The sequence below is a fragment of the Carcharodon carcharias genome, chromosome 6 (assembly GCF_017639515.1).
Source record: "Carcharodon carcharias isolate sCarCar2 chromosome 6, sCarCar2.pri, whole genome shotgun sequence".
Taxonomy (NCBI): Eukaryota; Metazoa; Chordata; class Chondrichthyes; order Lamniformes; family Lamnidae; genus Carcharodon; species Carcharodon carcharias.
In genome coordinates, this window is record NC_054472.1 from 98,101,788 (window position 1) to 98,123,460 (window position 21,673).

Genomic DNA, 21,673 nt, shown 5'->3' on the forward strand with positions numbered 1-21,673 from the left:
GTTAAACAAAACTGGAAGATTTGCCTAGCTTGCGCTATAAGGAATACACTCACGATAAAGGACAGTTCTGGGGTTACAATTTACCGGGCTGAGAAAGGGAAAAAAACAGAAGTAAACCCTCAGGAGCTAAGAATCATGTTGGACTTATTTTGGGAGAATTAAATATCCACTTAAAGGACAATGTAATGTGTACCTGTGAAGTTTTTTTTCCAGTTTCAGCTAAATATAAGGGAGGTATTCCTTCTGTAGTTTAAAGTATAAGTTGCCTAGAAAGATAGTGTGTTTCATCTTTTATTACAGTAAATGTCTTTAAATATGAAATCTTGGTCATGTCATGTTTTCAGCTATTAATTGGAAGTTTGAATTTCTTTTTAAAAAGTTGTCAGTCCCCGTGAAGATTGTAACAATGTACAATTAAAAAAACCTAAGTCAATTTGCTGCTTTGGAGCTGAAAACTATCGTAGAAAGTTGTTAGCCACCCTAATTTTTGTGAAAGCTCCTCTCCAGTGATATCAGCTCTCATCAGTGACATGTTAACTTGACAGAACCCCGTGGTTTACCAACAATTCTGTTGTGCTCTGAAAGTTATTGTTAAAAAAATCACTAATTTGATTAAATTATGTTGCTGACTATCTTTATTTTTCAAATCAGCAGAATGCAAGCCATTTATATGACAACATTGAAAATCAAACTGCAAGAGAAATTATACTGAATTTGGGGAAACTTTATCTTAAAAAACTGAGGCTTTGGAAATTATAACTGCTGAGTTAAGGCAACTAAAGTGAATGTAATTCTGATTGTTGTTATTAATTGGAAGTTAGTTTTGTTTGTACTTCATAGCCAGTTTCAACAGCAAGCGCTCCTAAGTAGATATAGCAGTTAAATGCAGAGTTAAACTGAGAAACAGTGGAGGAAGTTAAGAGAACTTCGTTGCTGCATCAATATGACATTTTCCTACTTCTTACACAAGTGACTCTGATGTCTGAGTAAAGTTGGTAATATAATGTTGATTTACAAGCACTTTTGTCCTGTAGGCCTAAGCCCAATGGGAACCAGGTTATAACTGTTAAAATCTATTTCACACAGGGCCTTACCAGCAGATGTATTAGACTTTCATTCTATCAATCTGGGTTTCTATTTAAACCAAGGTTCCATGTTATTTGTCCAGATAACTACATCACCCAGTCCCATTTTGTGATAAAAATGTTTGCAAATAAATGTGATAGGTTTACTGGGCACGTCATAAGCCATGCCAGTCACAAAACATGGTCAAATGCATGAGGCTTTTCCGACAATTGATTTATGGCTCTTTTCTCACTAAAGATACAATTTTCAGCCAGAAGTGCCGAGCTGATGGTCCATCTGAGCCTTCTCTGGAGTTCCCCAGCATCACCGATACCAGTCTTCAGCCATAATAATAATAATAATAATATAAAAACAAAAAAACTGCGGATGCTGGAAATCCAAAACAAAAACAGAATTACCTGGAAAAACTCAGCAGGTCTGGCAGCATCGGCGGAGAAGAAAAGAGTTGACGTTTCGAGTCCTCATGACCCTTCGACAGAACAATTTGATTCACTCCACGTGATATCAAGAAATGGCTGAAGGCACTGGATATAGCAAAGGCTCTGGGCCCTGACAATATTCTGGCAATAGTACTGAAGACTTGTGCTCCAGAACTTGCTGTGCCCCTATCCAAGCCGTTCCAGTACAGCTACAACATTGGCATCCACCTGGCTATGTGGAAAATTGCCCAGGTATGTGCTGTATGCAAAATGCAGGATAAATCCAACCCAGCCAATTACCGCCCCATCAGTCTACTCTCAATCATCAATAAGGGAAGGGGTCATCAACAGTACTGTCAAGCGGCACTTGCTTAACAATAACCTGCTCACCGACACCCAGTTCGGATTCTGCCAGGACCACTCAGCTCAGGACCTCATTATAGCCTTGGTTCAACCAAAAGAGCTGAACTCCAGAAGTGAGGTGAGAGTAACTGCCCTTGACATCAAGGCCGCAGTGTGGCATCATGGAGCCCTAGCAAAACTGGAGTCAATGGGAATCGGGGGGGAACTCTCCGCTGGTTGGTGTCATACCTAGCACAAAGGAAGATAGTTGTGGTTGTTGGAGGTCAGTCATCTCAGCTCAAGGACATCACTGCAGGAGTTCCTCAGGGTAATGTCTTCAGCCAACCATCTTCAGCTGCTTCATCAACAACCTTCCTTACATCATAAGGTCAGAAGTGGGTATGTTTGCTGATGATTGCACAATGTCCAGCACCATTTACGACTCCTCAGATACTGAAGCAGTCCATATTCAAATGCAGGAAGACATGGACAATATCCAGGCTTGGGCTGATAAGAGGCAAGTAGCATTTGTGTCACACAAGTGCCAAGCAATGACCATCTCCAACAAGAGAGAATCCACCCATCTCCCTTTGACATTCAATGGCATTATCATCACTGAGTTCCCCACTATCAATATCCTGGGGGTTACCATTGACCAGAAACTGTAATGACTAGCCATATAAATACATTGGCTACAAGAGCAGGTCAGTGGCTAGGAATCATGACTCCCCAAAGCCTGTACACCATCTACAAGGCACAAGTCAGGAGTGTGATGGAATACTCCCCACATGCGTGGATGAGCGCAGCTCCCACAACACTCAAGAAGCTTGACACCATCCAAGACAAAGCAGTCTGATTGATTGGCGCCACATCCACAACCATTCACTTCCTCCACCACCAATACACAGTAGCAGCAGAATGTACCATCTACAGGATGCACTGCAGGAATTCACCAAGGTTCCTCAGATAGCATCTTCCAAACCCACAACCACTACAATCTGGAAGGACAAGAGCAACAGATAGATGGGAACACCCACCACCTGGAAGTTCCCCTCCAAGTCACTCACTATCCTGACTTGAGAATATATCGCCATTCCTTCACTGTGGTTGGTTGAAATCCTGGAATTCCCTTCCTAACAGCACTGGGTGCATCTACGCAATGTGGACTGCAGTGGTTCAAGAAGGCAGCTCACCACCACCTTCTCAAGGGCAACTAAGGCTGGGCAATAAATAGTGGCCCAGCCAGCGAAGTCCGCATCCCGTGGTTGAATTTTCGAAAAGACAAATAGACACTCCCATGAGCATGGTTTCCTCTAAAGCAAAAAGGAGAAAGGCTGTGCATTACCTTCAATTATTATTATTAAAAATAAAACTATCACAAACAAAAATTTACAAAAATAAGCACATTGGCCAAGCGTGATAAAAGCAAAATACTGTGGATGCTGGAAGTCTGAAATAAAAACAGAAAATGCTGGAAAAACTCAGTTCTGGCAGTATCTGTGGAGAGAGAAACAGAGTTAGTATTTTGAGTCTGTATGACTCATCTTCAGAGTTAAAGAGAAGTGGAAATGTGATGGATTTTACACTGTTTAAGAGAGGTGGAGCAAAATAGGTGGGAGCTAAGAGTAAATTTGACAAAGATGTCATGGACATAGGACAAAGGGAGTGTTAAAGACTAAAAGTGGTACTGATAGTGGCATAAAGGTAAGATAGCAGTATGTGTTAATAGCAGATTACTTATTTAGTCTTTAACACTAACATTAACACACCCTTTTCCTGTGTCCTTGAGATCGTTGTCAAATTTCTCCTTAGCTCTCACCTATCCCTGACCTTCTATTTGACTCCCCCTGCTCCAGCCCCTCTTAAACAGTATAAAAACCATCACATTTCTACTTCTCTCTAGCTCTGAAGAGTCATACAGCCTCGAAACATTAACTCTGTTTCTCTCTCCACAGATGCTGCCGGACCGCCTGAATTTTTCCAGGATTTTCTGTTTTTACTGCCCAAAATTGTTTCTTTTAAAATGTAAATACATGATGTGGCATGCAAGATCAATACAATTTCAATAATAGTAATTAAATGCTGATTTTTCAATACAGCACCTAAATACTCTTAAGGACCTGGGCCTAATCCAGTGCCTATGAAAGGATGCTGTGCTTTTGCTGAACTGAATTTGCAAAATTGTTCAAACAAATTGTTGCTTTATAAAAATATCATTCCAACATTAAATTGGCATTTCTACTCTGAATAATGCATACACAAGGCAAACACTATCTCAAAACAAACAATGCTGATAAGGGATCTAATGCCAAGCCTTTGAGGCCTTGTGTAATCAAATAATCCTGGAATGTACTTGGAAAGTGCAGACAGGCATAGCCATTCATAAACATGTTTATAAGAGCAAAATGAACAGAATAAAGTAAGGTATCCAAAGGCATTACATGCACACTGAAGTATAAGCAGTGAGCACACCACTACTGTGCCCTAGACCACTCTGTGCTCTAGTCGTCAAAATAAGCCAACAATAAGCTCATTCCTGCTACAATAATAATGGGTCACATCTGCTGTTATGTCCCACTAGAGTATAAATTATATTACATCCAGCAATATTAAATTCAATAGCCATGATCAACAGTATTAATTTCTATGCACAAATGTGTTTTATGAAACATATAAAAAGTAAAAGGTACCTACTTGCCCAGTGTTGAGGATCCTCACTGGAGTTGCCAGTCGGTGCATTAGCCTCACTCCAAAATCACAATATTGAAATAACACTACTCATTGTGCTTTGAGCACAAACGCTTGTTCTCATATCAACTGTAAGCATATCCCCGATTATTCTCTCCAATGCAGCATGAAGATTACAGCTGCTATGTAAAGCTTTAAACTTGTCCAGTGCTGATGTCAGCCTCTCATGGAAGAAAGGCACCTGCATTATCCTGCACATGCTCTTTCTCATGCTGACATCTTCACTATGAAGTAAATGGACTGCTAATCCAACTATATTCACAATTCATTGTGATGCAAAATATATACTTACAAGTTAATGTGAATAAACTAATTCAATCCGAATTGCAATATTTTCCTCAAAGTTTGTGAATATAAGACAAATGCAGACAACACTTCATTACAATTTTACTTCACACACAGAGCTGTGTGAGCAAAATGACCAAGCTTCAATAATTTATTGCACGTGAACAAGAGAGTGAATCAGCCACTTTATTTACATAACACATGCTGTATACCCAGCAATGCTTGAAAATATTGCATTTGCTACTTCAAGAAAACACATGATCAGTTAACATTAGTTATACCTGGTGAGTCGAATTTAACAGGATCACACTGGCTTGCCTGGGGCTCCTAGGATGACCTAGAGGAGGATGATTAGAAAAATAAGGCTTGGAGCAAGTACATTTCGCTTTTTCCGTACACTGCCCCATATTCAAAGGCCTACGGCCCCAGATGTGACCCAAGAAAGGAACAAGATAGGTTTCTGTAACAAAATATTTGCAAGTTGTCTGTGGATGCTCTCCGATGTTAGATAAATAGACAATTGTGTTGGCAGGGTTCATTTTGTCATTCCAGAGTATCTTAATTTCAACACAAGAATGAAAGCTTCCACAAGTAGATGTACCCAAAACAACCTTACACATCATTTATCTTTCTTTCTCCTTGCAGGACCCAAGTACGGAAGTAGATAGACAGTTGAAAATTTAAAACTATGCATGTTTAACTGAACAAAATTTTAGAACCAGAGCTTAATTTACTTCTAACTAATGTTACATCAACACAAATAAAATAATAAGCAAAATAGGCTTCCTATGCTTCCATTTATGATTTTGGATGTTTTGCTATATGAAAAAGGAACAGAAACCACCCAAAATCATGTGCAACCCTGTCAACAAATTTTGACGCACCTTCATAGAAAAATATACTAATAGAGAAACAGTATACACCATGCATTAATCAGTCATAAGACATTCAATTCTTCCTTTTGAAGCAACTTGAAAAGAGACTGGTGTCATTTGATTGACAGAAATTTTATATTAAAAGATTGTAATTAAACAAACATTAGCATTAGTATCCATTTTAAAACTTAATCATAATTTTTAATCACTAATTTTAATATACTTTTGAGTTTTGAAATGATCTCTTTTGATCACTATTCAGAGACAATAAGGTTGGGCTGTGATACCTCTTGTGGTCACACAGCGTCCTTACATGCTTTGGAATTTCACACAAAAAGGTATATTTTAGATCAGATATCCAAGAGAGATGGCAGTACAAATGGAACTATACACTAATAGGAGCAAGGGTCTTCAGGGAAAGGGCAGAGAAAATCACAGTGAAATGCATCATATAGGGAAGCTAAGTAAGTACACAAGGGAGAAAGGAGTACAAGGCTTTATTGATAGGGTGAGATTAAGTGAGGGAGGGGAGATTCACCTGGAGGATGAACACTAATTGGACCGAATGGCCCATTCGTGTTCTATAAAGCTACATGTCACAGTACCAAACAAATGGTGCCAATTAACAGATATTAATTTAACTAAATCCTTTCAACTGGCTTTTCTGATTGAATCATCAATACTCACTCTATAAATGTAAATAGAGAAAGCTAGTTTTAAGAGGGTGGGGATGGCAAGGCTTTCATCTTTAATACATAAAAAAACATGTTTAGATTAGTGGGCAAGCTTGAATAATGTTAGCATTATGGTGATACAGGAGCTGACTACACAGCTAATGCATACTAAGAGGGCTAAGGTTACAAATGATGCCAAAATACTGCCAAAACATTTTGTAAGTAAGTTCATGGTGTAAGTTTTTGACAATATTTGACTTTGTTTACATTTAGAGGCAAGCACACAAAGCAATTTAGAATAATGTAAAACTTTTATAAAGTGTTTTAACAGCTTTGTGCAATTTACATATGAAAAATGAATGCAATAAAAAGCATACATGAATGCTTTTACTAAGGCATATTAGAATATACTTTCGTTAAGCACACATGGAATAATATATATTCACATAGCTATACGTGCATAACTGGTTCAAGTGTGGAATTACAAACTAGGAGTAACCAAAAGTGATGACTCAATTACCCTAAAGCAGAAAATGAAGAGGAAAATGCATACACATTTCCACAACTCAAACAGAATGTCAAAAGCATTCTTTTCAATTTATTGAAAATTTAAATTTGCTAAGGTAATAGGAAAGCACCAGACCAGGAAGGCCCCTAATTGTAAGAAAAACAATCCTGCCTTGCAGGCAACTCAGCTACAGGAGGTGAGAGGAGCTGCAGCATGGGTATAAACATATTCTACATGCCTATGAATTGGTTCCAGCCAGAATCAGTCCCTTGTAATAAAACTCAAAGTGAGTTAGTTAGGTATTGAGGCACACAATTCAGAATTTCAATATGGGAAGAGGGGGCTGTGTAGTGAAGAGAGACTAAGAATGGTATTAGATACAATTTATTGTTTATTCATTTATGAAGTAAAAGAGGGATCTATGGGAACAATGAAGGGAAAGGATGAAGGGTGGAAACAGAACAAGGTAGATGGATAATTGTTATTTTCTTTGGTGGTTACATAATCTTGTCCAAGAGCTTCAAAACAGGGTATAAAGGAAGTGATATTGGGTGGCTCAATGGGTTAGATACTGGCCTTTCACCTGTGGGGCATGATTTCAAATCTACCCCAGGCTAATGGGTATTTTGCCTGTTTTCACAGTGGAGGACACTAGTACCACCCCAAAACTAACAGGTAGTACAGGGGATATAGAGAAGGAACTTAGAACAATCACCATCACTAGAGAAAAAGTACTGAACAAATTACTGGGATTAAAGGGTGACAAGTCCCCAGGACCCGATGGCCTACATCCCAGGGTCTTAGAGGAAGTGGCAGCGGAGATAGTGGATGCATTGGCTATAACATTCCAAAATTCCCTGGACTCTGGAAAGGTTCCAGTGGATTGGAAAAATGCTGATATAATGCCCTTATTCAAAAAGGGTGGGGGGGGGGGGGAGCGGAGGCAGAAAGTAGTAAACTATAGACCAGTTAGTTTAACGTCTGTCATTGGGAAATTGTTGGAATCCGTTATTAAAGAAGTAGTAGTGGGCATTTGGAAAGTCAAAATGCAATCCATCAGAGTTAGCATGGTTTTATGAACAGCAAATCGTGTTTGACTAATTTGCTAAAGATCTTTGAAGAAGTGACAAGCAAAGTGGATAATGGGGATCCTGTAGATGTGGTATATCTGGACTTCCAGAAGGCCTTTGATAAGGTGCCGCACAAAAGATTAATACACAAGATAAGATCACACGGAGTTAGGGGTAATATATTAGCTTGGTCAGAGGATTGGCAAACCAATAGAAAGCAAGGGGTCAGGATAAATGGGTCTTTTTCTGATGGCAAGCTGTAACTAGTGGGTTGCCACAGGGTTCGGTCCTTGGGCCCTAAGTATTTACAATCTATATTAATGAATTGGATTCAGGGAAGGTACTATAGCAAAATAGGTGGGAAAGTAAGTTGCAAGGAAGAAATAAGAAATTTACAAATTGATATGGACAGGTTAGGTGAATGGGCCAAAATTTGGCAGATGGAGTTTAACGTGGATAAGTGTGAGATTATCCATTTTGGTTGGAAGAATAAAAAAGGTGACTTATTTTTATAAATGGAGAGAAACTTCAGAATGCTTCAGTGCAGAGGGATCTGGGTGTCCTCGTGCATGAATCGCTGAAAGCTAGTATGCAGGTACAACAGGTAATAAGAAAGGCAAATTGAATTTTGGCATTTATTGCTAAAGAAATAGAGTATAAAAATAGGGAAGTGTTGTTGCAACTGTACAAGGCATTGGCGAGACTGGACCTGGAGTACTGTGCACAGTTTTGGTCCCCTTACTTGAGGAAGAATGTAGTTGCACTGGAAGTGGTTCAGAGAAAGTTCACTAGATTGATTCCAGAGATGTGGGGCTTGTCTTATGAGGAATGATTGAGCAGTTTAGGCCTATACTCACTAGAGTTTAAAGGATGAGAGGAGATCTAATTGAGGTATATAAGCTGCTAAAGGGGATAAAGAAAGTAGACGTGGAGCGGATGTTTCTAGAATGAGAGGCCATAGTTTTAGGCTAAGGGGTGGTAGATTTAAATCAGAGATGAGGAGGAATTACTTTTCTCAAAGGGCCGTGAATCTGTGGAATTCACTACCTTAGAGTACAGTGGATGCTGGGACGCTGAATAAATTTAAGGAGGAGATGGACAGATTTTTAATTAGTAATGGGTTGAAAGGTTATAGGGAGAGGGCGGGAAATTGGAGTTGAGGCCAAAATGAGATCAGCCATGATCATAATGAATGGCGAGGCAGGCTCAAGGGGCTGAATTGCCTACTTCTGCTCCTAGTTCTTATGTTCTTAGAACTAAAAACAGAAAACGTTGGACATTGTCAGCAGGTTAGGCAGGATCTGTGGACAAAAACGGCGTTAACATTTCGGGTCGATGATGACCCCTTCCTCAGAACTGAGGAAGGATAGAAATATATGAATGGGTTTAGAGTAAGTGAAAGGGTGGGGAGGAGAACAAAAGGGAAGGTCTGGTCTGGGCTGGGTGGAGGGCAGGAGAGATTACGTGACAAAAGGTTTGATGGAAATGGGTAAAGTAGGCTTCAGTATCCTTTTAAACATCTGTAAAAGCAACACTTAGAAATTCAATTGAGACTGAATCAACATTTTCAATGGGGTGGTTATTTCTACTATTGAATTATTTGTTCAGCTTCTAAGACAAGAAAACCCACTAAAATAAATTTAAACCTTGTTTTTCTTAGCAGGAAAATGCTAGAAAGGGACATTATATATATTTGGTTTATGTGCCATCTTTCATTTATATGTATAAACCTTAGTAGTTGGCCACCCATCTAGTGTAGAGGACCACTGTACAAAATTGTTCATGTACGAAATAGAAACAGACTAGAATGTCACACCATATTATTCTCCATAAAATGTCATTAATTTGGAAGGGCTGTGTGGAGTAGAGTATTTCACAGACCAATGAACAAAAGGCTCAGTTCCAAGGGAAAAAACAATTTGATGCTCGGAAACATAAAGATAGTTGTTGACAAACTCCAGGATGCTTACTTTCCTCTGAAGACACAAACAGTTTTTGTAAAGTAAGATTTCCTACTTGTAATGTTTCTGTAAATATTTGAATTAAAGCATTCTTTGCCTCGTTTTTTTTTAAAAACTTGGTTGGTATTGGGGAAAACACATCATTTTTTGGTTGGGCGTTATTGCGATCACCTGCTTAATGAACTCTAGCTCCAGCTTTATAAAAGGATGCAGGGCTTGAAGTTCCTTCTGACCAGCACTTTCCAATGACTGGGTTCTGTAATGACCAGGTGAGGAGCAGTTGAATGGCTCCCCTCTTTTTCCACTCCTTGTTTGATTGTAACAGGGTTTTTTTTAAATCAAATTAAAAAGGATGTACTTGCCAATTCTGTAAGTGTTTAACTGTTTATGCACTGTGATCATAAAAGAACCATTGGGACAGGTTTTCTTGAGTTTAACAAAAAGGCTAATTTTATCGTACTTACACTGTTCTGGTAGAATAAAATACACCTCAAATTCCACACACACACCCACACAGATTACAGAGTGAGGTAAGATAGGTTGATCAAATTAGAGTTTATAAGTAAAAGGAATATATGGTCAGATACCCCTTCGGTGGTTCTGATATATCAATTTAAAGTTGCGGATGGTTAATTTGGTTGTTCCTCTGGAGGCAGTGGTGTTGAGTGGGATTTCTGTTTTAAAAGGTCTCTGTTTGCAGCAAGCATGCCTCTGGTTGATCTCTATCAGCAAATAGGGTTCAAAACTTACCAGGAAGGGTGGAGTGATAGGAGGCTCAACAGCTTCAACTGCTAGTCTTCAGTTCATCAGCATCAACTCTCTGCAAAATGTGTTTTTTTCAAAACACGAAAGGGGTTTGCTGGTCATGTGACTTGGTCTCTCAATTGTAGGAAAGGGGGAACCCAAATGAGGTTGTTGTTCGTGTGTTCCTAAAGGTAGCCTGACTAGCCCATGTCTGCAAGGTTACCTTAATCACTGTCTCATGGCCCAAGTGATTTAGATTTGTGTTTGTCTTAATGCCTTGTTAATGGCACAGGAGAGAGGGTCTTTTACATTCCTCAGGGGTTTATTGTCTCTGGTGGTGTCTTCGCAGACCCAACATCTCCATCCCAATGAAGTGAATGCAGAATGCATAGTGATGCAAATTGGGGCAGCAATCCCTTTTAGCCTGTTGTTTTAAAAGTCTGTTCTTAAAAGTTCATGTCCAAGTTTCCAGCCAAGTGGATTGAAAATCATTATTTGAAATAAGCACATCTTCATGATAGTTCCTTCAAAGTTTCCTAACCTTAAAACAACAACCACCCCAATAGGTTGTGTGTGGGAGGTAGGCATAGGATGGTATCCCTCACACACAATAGGAGCCATAACAATTTAGGAGGAAGGAGATTCTGCTTGGGATATCTCAATCCTTGCTGCTGAAGCACTGCCCATATATCTAATTTACATTCTTCATGTTGTTGCCTTAAGACGCAATCAATAGAAACAAAAGGAGCCTGAGCAGCAGCTGTGGATTGAGCAACTGGTAACTGAATCTATGGGATGTTTACTAACTAATAACACAGTGCAATACCTTCCCTGATGATTGGGTTAACCAAAGTCTCTTTCCACAATAAAAATATCTCCCAGTACTTCCTAAAGGCCCAAGTTCAGTACACACAAAAGCAAAAGGGTAATTAACTGTAGTCCGCAAAGAACCATAGGCATCTCCATCTATTAGAGAGACACCATTGGTCATATAACTGGAAGGGCTCCACATCAAACATGGGGCAAGGCAAGGAGGCAGGTCTCCATGAACTACCACAGCCAGTACAGGGAATGAGCCCGCACTGTTGCTGTCATTCTGTATCACGCTATAGCCAACTGAACTAACCAATTCCCTCTGACATTAACAATGAAACTTATAATTCTCATCATTGCTAAGTGCAAGAAAAATATACACCATTGTCCTACCTTAAATTTAAATATTAAGATAGGACAAATTCTATTTCAATCCTATGAACTACAGTACCCTCATGTTAAATCAAATAGGGCTGACCTACAATTACAGCATGCAAGCTCACTAACCCTACGGGTTGAAACTAATAATGCCATCTTCCATGTAAGAAACTACAAATCACATTGTTGAAAAAATTTAAACAGCAGAACCAAAACTTATTTTAAGAACTATATTAAAGTTCCAGCTAGGAACCAAGGGAGATCTATATGGCTCACACAAAACTAGACTTGAAGGGATGAGAACGCAACCAGCCTGAAAAACAGTTTACGTAGGGTATAACAGCCTATACTAAAATAGAGTGTGTTTTAGGTGTAGCTCTATGACTGCAGATACTATATTATAACTAACTTTGCACATTTCAGAGCGAAGGAACCTGGCTGCACATCATTTAGCTTGGCAACCTCAGCTAGTGGAATTTTTTCCTGGAATGGTTAACATTCTTTATAAGCTAAGGCTAGAACAGTTGAACGACTGTATTCTGCCTGACATGTCATGGGATTGAAACATCTGACATGCAGTCCACATGAACCAATGCAACAGAAAGTTGGGGGTGGGGAGAATGGTCAGAGAAACCATTGAAACCGTTGAAGCAAATTTACTGAAAGGGTCTTCATAATCAAATGCATGTTGGAAACCACATAAATGGTAACTTCAATAGGCCCTAGAATCAAAGGTAAACCTTCATTGTGAAATGGACGCCTTCTTACAAAAGGTGGCAACTGGGTCGGTCAACACTGCTAACCTCCAGCAGAGCAGTAACAAACTCTACCCGGCTGTTCAAAACTTTTGCCCCAGAACCACAAGATTGTGATATGCATGCTTGATATTTTTCATGACCAACCAACATCCCAGCTGCTGGAAAGTATACTGCCTGGCAGATTTCCAGGTGGAAGCTCAGAACAACCAGTTGTCTAGATACCAATATAAGTGAATACGCTGTAGACATAGATGCACAGTAACTGCTGAAGGGTCTTTTTAAAGACTGGAAATTGAGAAAGACCAAAGAATTCCACAATGGTAACTTACAATCAAAAAACTAAAACTCAGAAATTGTCAATGGCAAGTCATGTTGCTACCTGAAAATAGATCCAGGCTAGCAGCCAACCAAAATGGCATGATCCTTGCATAATTCTAAGTCGTATAGCCAAATTTGACTTCTCTGCCTTCAGGAATCAATTTAATTTTCTGGCCATAAGAATATATTTGTCCATCAAATTAATCAGTTTACTTTTGTAACTCCCCAGGCTGATCAGTAAGGTATTTAGTGCCATTGTGCTTTAAAGATGTCAGTTCCCACCAGTTTCTGTAAATCTACTTACTGTATGTTGACCAAATGAAAACAAATAAATTACTTATTGACTGGTTCACTCAAAACAAGAATACAAACATATCAACAAGGGGGAGTAGGCCACTTGGCCCCCCAAGCCTTCTCTGCCATTCAATAAGATCATGGCTGATCTGACTATAACCTCAACCCCACATTCCTGCCTACACCCAATAATTTTTCACCTTTTTAATCAAGAATCCATCTAGCTCTGCCTTAAAACTATTCAAAGATTCTACTTCCACCACCTTTTGAGAAAGGTTCACAACCCTCAGAGAAAATATTTCTCCTCATCTCTGTCTTAAATGAGCAACCCCTTATTTTTAAACAGTGACCCCTAGTTCTAGATTCTCCCACAAGAGGAAACTTCCTCTCCACATCCACCCTGTCAAGACCCCTCAGGATCTTAAAGGTTTCAATTAAGTCACCTCTTACTCTTCTAGCCTGTCCAGCTTTTCCTCATAAGACAACCCGCCTATTCCTGGTATTAGTCTAGTAAACCTTCTCTGAACTGCTTCTAATGGACTTCCATCTTTCTTTAAATAAGGAGACAATTACTGCATACAATACTCCAGATGTGGTCTTACCAATGCCCTGTAACACTGAAGCATAACCTCTCTTAATTTTGTAATCAATTCCTCTCTTCCTGCAGTACTTCTTTCACTTTCTGATCTGTAGTGACTTGGCATAGAGTTCACTGCATTAGGTTAGTCTCAGTTGGAACATGGGGCAACATTTCTTCCCTCCTCTCCACCCCCCTTTGAGGGGGGAAGTGTGGGAGTGGTTATGCCTCCTATCGGCGCCCCCAGTCCAGGGGGCGCCACCATTTTAGGTGGGCAGGCCAATTAAGGCCAGCCCAGCGTGACATCAGCCAGGAAGCACCATGTGCTCCCTGTGTGGGCGGGGTTTCCCTCAGCCGGGGGTGCGCTTTTTTGCGCATGTGCACGAAAGAGCACACAGATCTCCCTGAGGCAAAAGTGCTGCCTCAGGGAGATCGGCTCCGATTCAGAAGTTGAAATAAAAGTAATTAAAATTCCCTGCCATGTCCCTTCATGTGACACTGTCACATGAGTTGGGACATGTCCATAACTATTATTTACGCATTTGATAAAAATGTAAATACCCTTGTGAAACCTCACCCCACCTGTGGATGAGGTTTCATGCTTTTTCCAAGGCCCACCTGGGCTCCTGGCCTGCCTGCCAACCTTAAGGTTGGACGGGCAGGTCCATCAATCAGGTTAATTAGTTTTTTTAATGGCCTTAACAGGCCCAGCTGAAAATCTAAATGACGCCTGACATGTCCCCACATCATTTTACGTGTCATCAAGCGGGCCCCTCCCCCATTCGCCAACCAGAAGATGCTGGCTGTGATTTACCAAGATGGTACCAAAGATAAGAAACTTCCATTATGTGGAGAGACTACAGAGGTTAGGATTATTCTGCTTAGAGCAGAGAAGATTAAGAGGAGATATGATAAAAGTCTTCAAAAATCATGAATAGCTTTAAGAGAGTAAATAAGGAGAAATTGTTTCTAGCGACAGGAGGGCCAGTAACTAAAGGGAACTGATTTGATCGGCAAAGGAACCAGAAGCAGCACAAGGCAACATTTCTCTACACAGCAGGTTGTGATCTGGAATGTACTGCCTGAAAGGCAGCTGGAAGCAGATTCAGTAGTAACTTTCAAAAAGGAAACTAGATTCATACTTGAAAACAAAACATTTGCAGGGCTATGGGTACAAGGTAGGGGAGTGGGAGATCCGGATAGCTTCAAAGAGCCCCTATTATTGCCACTATATCATGGTCCCATGCCACAACTTGTGCCTGCAGCTTGCCAATGTTATTTACCACTATGTGCATTTACTTACACACTCTGAACACACCTTAAATTGCCATGCATTTGCCTCTGATCCCTCCCATTTCTAAACTAGTTTTTAAATCTAGTGCTATTCTTCTCTCCCAAACCTCTGTGCAGCTAGTTTCTCCGCTCATATTTCATCTTGGTGACAATTCCCAGCCAAATTAGTTTAAGCCCTGCCCAAAAGCAGAACAGCCTTATTGAAAAAGCAATGATATCAATACTGTTGAGGCGTAACCTCTCCACCTTGAATAGATGCCTCCTGCACCTGTACTAGCCCCAATGTTCCAGGAATCTAAGGACCCACTCCCCCTGCCCCCCACCCCATCCCTACACCATTTCTTCAGCCACATGTTAACCTGCCTTATCTTTTATCATTACATTTCACCATCCAGAACCATATGCAGGTTGGAATCTACAGAAAGGTGTGTTTATATGACAGATCACTTCAAGCCATCACACTCCTTTCTTTATATTAAAAGCACTATCATGTATCAAAATATAAAATGGAAATAAAACACATACTGGGCAAAGAGATAAGTCCATACATGTTTCAAGAATCCCCACAACCTCAGGATCTCCCTAAACACTTATCAGTCAATTAAGTACTTACGAAGTATAGTCCCTGCTGTAATACAGGAAATGTGGCAGCCAATTTTCAGACAACAAGATCACACAAACAGAGAAGGGTTGGTTGAGGGATTAATTTCAGCCAGGACAATGGAGTGAACTCCCCTGCTTTCCTTCAAACTTTTCATCTTTTACATCCATCCAAAGGAGCAGACAGGGCTTTGGTTTAAAATCCCATCCAAAAAACAGCACTTCCTCAATATCACACCATTGTGTCAGCCCAGATCATCTTCGCAAACCTGCAACTTTTTGACTCAGCTGTAAGTCAAGAATTGGAAGGGAAGGAGGAACTCAAGAAAATTACAATCACCAGGGAAGTGGTACTTAGCAAATTGTTGGAAGTGTAGATTGACAAGTCCCTGAGTCTTGATGGATTTCATCCTAGGGTCCTAAAAGAACTAGCTAATGAGATAGTTGATGCATTGTTTTTAATTTTCCAGAATTCCCTAAATTCGGGCAAGGGTCCATTAGATTGGAAAATAGCAAATATAATTCCTTTACTAAAAAAGGGAGTGGGGAGAAAGCAGGAAACTATAGGCCAGTTAGCTTAATATATGTCATGGGGAAGATGTTAGAAGCCATTACCAAAGACAAGGTCATCAGGCAGAGTCAACATGGCTTTGTGAAAGGGAAATCATGTTTAACCAATTTATTTCAGTTTCACCAAATTATCCGTGTAACTGAAGCCTCTCATTTCCTTGCAAACCTTTTCTCCACCTTCTCCGATGCCTTTACATCCTTCCTAAAATAATGTATGATGCCCAGAATTGGATACAATATTCAAGTTGAGGCCCAACCAGCTTTTGATACAAAGTTCACCATAACTTCCTTGCTTTTATACTGTAATAAATAATCCATTTTGAGAATAGATTTAATAATTTCCTTACCAGATTTTTGTGTGCTTATGTGTGTTATTTTTGTTACATATGCTACTATTTATAAAGCCCAGCGTCCCATATGCATCATTAACCATTTTTTCAACCTACCCTGCCACCTTCAACAACTTGTGTACATATATACCTCCAGGGCCCCTCTATTCCTGCCCCTCTTTAGAATTGTACCCTTTATTTCATATTGCCTCTCCCTGTTCTTCCCCAAATCCTCGCTTTTCCCTGGTTATTTACACAATTCTAACAGATCTGTTTTTCTCTTTCCCTTACATCCCATGTGGATTTGTAATCCTTGCTGAATTAGTTGGTCATGATGTATGACTGTTCAGAGCAGCCTTTCCAACTGTCAAAGCCTCAGTGAATAGAAAATCCATCTCTGGTCTTAGCACAAACATGAATACTCCTTCAACAAGTCAGATAGTTCAACTCAAACACCAATAGCATAGAATTTTTACTCACCAACCAATGTAAAATGCTAAAAAAAGGAAATCTTATTTTATTTTTCCTGTCACATGCACAACATAGTTGTTATGCATTCATGTTCTTAGTTGGATCACAGAACAATCTGGATATGCAATTTCTAGAGATGCAAGAATAAAACTCTAGCTTTTTAATGGATGCAGAATCTGTCTACAGGAACTCAACTCCCCAGTGCTTTTCTCACTGCTTGGGCTATAACACGAGATGGTGCACTCTGGGCAATGTAGCTTCCAAAAACAGGGTGAAAACTCCTACTCCCACGATGACTATCTCACACACACAATTTATCCACCCAACACCTAAGGCCTGGCCCCAGACTTACAAAAGAACTGCAGAAAGTGCAGGAAACTTTGTTGATGTGTTTCTAATATTAAATAATCAATTTTGAGAATAGGTTTAGTGATTTTTTTTCCAGATGTGTGTGCGCGCTTGTGTTAAATATGCTATTTCTAACTATATGCAATAATCACATTTTTTCTACAGCATTCATTACATAGGGAGGGAAGTCTCCATGCATCATTCAGGACAGTGGACAGTACACTATACTTCAAAGGTACTTCACTGGCTGTAAAGCAGTTTTTGGAGATATTTGAAGGTAGGGAAGAAGATGGGAAGGTAAAGATGTGAGGGAGAGAATGCTAGAGGAAGGTGGCTAAAGGAGTAGCAAGTGAAAGATAGGGGCTGCTACTGGAGTACCAGAAGAGGATGTGTATGGTGGGACATAGAGGTGAAAGGGGTCATTTAGATAGGCAAATGTGAGACAATGGGAGGATTTAAAGATAAGGATAATCTTAACAGAGGGAAAGAGTTTGCATTTGCATAGCACCTTATCACATCCTTAGATTTCCCAAGTGCTTTAAAAAAAAAATCTCTTTTGAAGGGCAACCACTATTCTTTTATAGCCAGACACCACAGCCAATTTACACACATCACAGGTATGTAGATAACAAATGAATGAATGACCAGGTATGATTTTAGTAGAATTGGTTGAGGCAGGAATGGTGGCCACAACACTAAGAACTTTCAGCTCTTCCTTGAAAAGCTCATGTGCTTTTGTTAAAACATCCACCTATGCATGCTTTGATGTTTCACCTGATACAGCATTTCTGATAATTCAGCTCTAATATAGGACTACACAATGATTCCTGTTCATAGAGGGGTAATTGCAATCACAACCACTGATTTAAAAGCATAAGTGCTATCAACTGAGTCCAGGCAGCAGAACGTTGATTCTCCAGGAGCGTGAAGCAGTACTACTTAGTTAGGAGGGATGAAGGGATACCAATCTTGGTACAGGCAAGGACACAGGGCATGGCACCTTGGATAATGTGTAGTTTGTAAATCGTAGAGGTTGGAAAGCTGATAAAGGAAATAATATCTAGATGTATAATGGTAAAAGTCTGAATGAGAATTTTGGTTTGGGATATGTTAAGTTGGCATGTATTCATCTGAGGCAAAAAGGTAAATGACAGAGTATGAAGAGATTACTTGAAGAATTTGATTAGTTGGGCTTGGAAAAAATTGAGGGATTTTGTTGCTCAGTTTCTCTATTATGCATTCCTCATTGACCAAACCTGAATGAAGCTCAAAATAACAAATAGCAGCTGGCTATCTACATGAGCCAATCTAGCCAAATTGATCAAACCCATTTTCTACTTAGCTTTATAATCCTCAATCTTGTTCCTCATCACGTAACCACCAGATCCCTTTTTAGGTGTTAAGTGACATATTGTTAACTGGAAGTCTAACCCACCTAACTCCTATGCTCCATGAGACAGCTGAAGCAGTGGTGATAATTGCTTATTTCATCTCACAATACCTTACTAAAGGCAGCAGGATTGCAAAGGGCAAATAAAGTTTATTTTAGAACTTTGGAGCAATTACACATAGAAATAAGAAAAAAATTCCAGTTTCTAAAAGAACTGGCAAAATCTTCCTGTAACATGCGAAAGCCTACTATCACATATGTTCCTGGCTCCTAGCCTCCTTTCCCATATATGCAACATTTTGTAGTGCTTTTGGAAGTATTGAGGTACAAGTGTAGCGAAAGGAATGTCCTTGTAGATTAACCTGTAGAAAATGTCACCATTTGTTTTGTAGGTATAAGAAAATACAATAACAAAATTATGTTTGCAAAATGTGAAGATGTATAGTTCCTTTCTCTGCGAAGCAGTGAAATACAGAACCTCTGTCTTTTTTCTTCATTATTTTAATCTACTCTCTAAACAAACTAAAAAGGAACCTTGATCACACAATATTGTTGACAAAATAATAGACTTGGCTTGAAATTATAAGGCTGTAAAGTAACTGATGAGGTACTTACTATAACATTTTTGTGCCACAGTGAATCTTCCAGATGTTGTGTTTGGTGCCCTTGGGGATTTTTAGGCAAGCAGATTATAAAATTCCTCAAAGATTCTCTAAATTTACAAGATGCTAAATAGTTTTAACATCAACAAATCCAGCCAGGAATCACTTTATGATTACGATCGACCCAGATAACTGTAAACAGCTTTAATTACAGATGTGTCTATATTTTTTACAATGAGAAAGAGTCTGGGATAAACAATTTTGATACACATGCAGACAAGAAGGTCAGAGCTTCCAAAAGCAACCTGATAAAAGACAGGGACATGCACCGGAAAGGTCCAGATTTCCTGTTATGAAGAATTCTTTCCTGGATTTATCATCAAAGCTCTTATTTCTCGGCAAGTTCTGTGTTGTATGCCCGGTGGGTTGGGAAAGCATGGGTGCCCAAATTTCTTTTGCCGTTTTCTAGCGCAGATCTTGATCTGGGAGACCTGCGAACAGTTTTGTTATTCAAGTTACAATACTCAATACTAAGTTGCCATATCTGTGGGGGCCTGCATTCTTTCTGCTTTTTTTTTTATTGGACAGAATGAGCATTTGCATTCCTATTGTCATGCAGCTGCAAGTCGCCCTGACTGTGAACATCCCATTACTCCAGCTAAAGGCTGTCCTGGTTCTTTTACCTGGTTTGAAAGAGAAATTCCGGCAGATGGAGGACAGGTAGCTGTGCTGGCACAACACAAGAATTACGTCATATGATTGCCACATATCCAAAAAAACCTGTCTTCACAAACTACAATTCAGGAATGAGGCGCTCATCAGGTTGTACCACCTGCTTGAGACTAATCTTCGATTGGCATCGAGCATAGTAGATAACCCTGCACTGAACTTACCAGCACTATTCCAGCTCAGAAACAAGCCAGTTTAATCGATCATTGTATACCAATACATCAAGCAGCCCATTGCAGTAATGTTTGTGTGTCACTGCGTTTCCCACTTTTCCAGTAGAAAGGAAGAGATCAATTAGAGTGGGCCCAATAAGATAGCTGTGTTCTCTAAAACACATGGGGCAACATTTTCCCCCCGTTGGGGAGGGGGGTGAGAGAGTGCAGGAGCGGGCACCGGAAGGCAGCCTTTCGAGCTACGCCCCCAGTCGGAGGGATGCAGCCATTTTGTGGGCAGGCCAATTAAGGCCCGCCCAGCGTGACATCCGCCAGGAAGCGCTATGCGCTCCCTGTGTGGGCCGGGGGGATTCCCTCAGCTGGGAGTGCACACTTTCACGCAAGCTAAGTGCTGCCTCAGGGAGATCGGCCCTGATTTAAAACTTTTAATAAACATGTGTAAAATTTTTCCCTGCCACGTCCCCTCATATGACACTGTCACATGAGTTGAGACATGTCCATAAGTTTTATTGAAACCTTTCTTAAAAATTTTAATATCCTCATGAAACCTCATCCCGCCCGGGGATGAGGCTTCATGCTTTTTCCCAGGCCTGCCTGGGCTCCCGGCCTGCCCGCCAACCTTAAGGTTGGACAGGCAGGTCCATCAATGAGGTTAATTAGTTTTTTAATGGCCTTAACAGGCCATTGATAGTTCGGCAGGCGTGCAGCCGAATCGAAAACCTAAATGACGCGGGGTGATGTTGGGACACATGCCTGATGTATCCCTGCGATATTTTACGTGTTGGCGAGTGGGCTCTGCTCCTGCTTGCAGACCAGAAAAACATGCCCATGGTGTAACTGATAACATCAATGTTGCTATTAGGCACCAAATAATCCTGTGGCATATATGAATCAAGTTCATTTCAATTGGAGGTGCAGGGTAGTTTCAGAGTAATGCAACTGCCTGCAAGACACTCAGCAACAGCCATGATGTTGTCACGTTGTGAAAATTGATGGTGCCATAACTATTTGGAAGTGCAAGCCAAATGGATGATAGCTGCTGGGAAACCAGAAAACCCACTACCTCAAGATAAAAGCAAAATACTGCGGATGTTGGAAATCTGAAACAAAAAGAGAAAGTGCTGGAAAAACTCAGCCGGTCTGGCAGCATCTGTGAAGTGAGAAACAGAGTTAAAGTTTCAAGTCCAATATGGCTCTTCTTCAGAGTTCGGGTTATAAAAGAATAGTGGTTTTTCCAGCATTTTCTGTTTTTGTTTCAAAACCATTACCTTCCCTTTTCCTGGTTCCTAGCCTCCTTTCCCATATATGCAACATTTTG

The 21,673-nt window shown here is 40.1% G+C and overlaps 1 protein-coding gene across 5 annotated transcripts in view; it reads right to left on the minus strand.

The window, feature by feature from the left end:
* fam110b (family with sequence similarity 110 member B) overlaps positions 1–21,673 on the minus strand; it is a 159,669-nt gene that overhangs the window by 111,146 nt on the left and 26,850 nt on the right. The window contains exon 1 of one of the 5 annotated variants that reach the window (XM_041190094.1): positions 19,467–19,522. The exons of 3 other annotated variants lie outside the window; for them this stretch is intronic. The gene's annotated coding sequence lies outside the window, so the exon portion shown is untranslated. Of the gene's footprint in view, positions 1–19,466; positions 19,523–19,870; positions 19,945–21,673 lie in introns of those variants that run through there. One more of the 5 variants, XR_005943331.1, reaches the window with a different exon arrangement.